General features: G+C 55.2%; 1 protein-coding gene across 1 annotated transcript in view; it reads right to left on the bottom strand.

Moving 5' to 3' along the window:
* Positions 1 to 475, bottom strand: part of PLPPR4 (phospholipid phosphatase related 4) — a 30,681-nt gene that overhangs the window by 26,200 nt on the left and 4,006 nt on the right. The window lies entirely within an intron of this gene.

Raw genomic sequence — 475 nt, 5'->3', positions numbered from 1 at the left:
GGGAGAGGGAGAGAGAAATAGAAACATCAGTGATGAGAATCATGGACCGGCTGCCTCCTGCATGTCTCCACTGAGGATCCAGCCCACAACCCGGGCATGTGCCCCGACCAGGAATCCAACCGGTGACTTCTTGGTTTCTGGGCTGAAGCTCCACCGCTGAGCCACACGCAGCCAGGCCTGTGAGTCTATTTTTAACTAATTTATTGGGGTGACGTTGGTGAATATGGCCGTACAGGGGTCAGGTGTGGGTTCCTGTGTCATCAGGTCCACACATGCGCTGTGTGCCCACCGCCCACAGTCAGATCTCTTCCCGTTGCCCTCCGTGAGGGCCCTCTTCCCGCGGCGGCTCTTTCCGACTGTCTGTGGACGTGGTTTGTAGGTCGGGTCGCATTCCGCCTTGATTGTCTTTCGTTTTTCTTCCCCAACAATATTTTGCTTCTTGGGAGTAGGCGCCACCTGTCACTCCTTTCTTTAA

The sequence above is a fragment of the Myotis davidii genome, unplaced genomic scaffold, assembly GCF_000327345.1.
Source record: "Myotis davidii unplaced genomic scaffold, ASM32734v1 scaffold217, whole genome shotgun sequence".
Taxonomy (NCBI): domain Eukaryota; kingdom Metazoa; phylum Chordata; class Mammalia; order Chiroptera; family Vespertilionidae; genus Myotis; species Myotis davidii.
The sequence above is the reverse complement of the archived record's forward strand: the minus strand, read 5'-3'. Positions and strand labels throughout refer to the sequence as shown.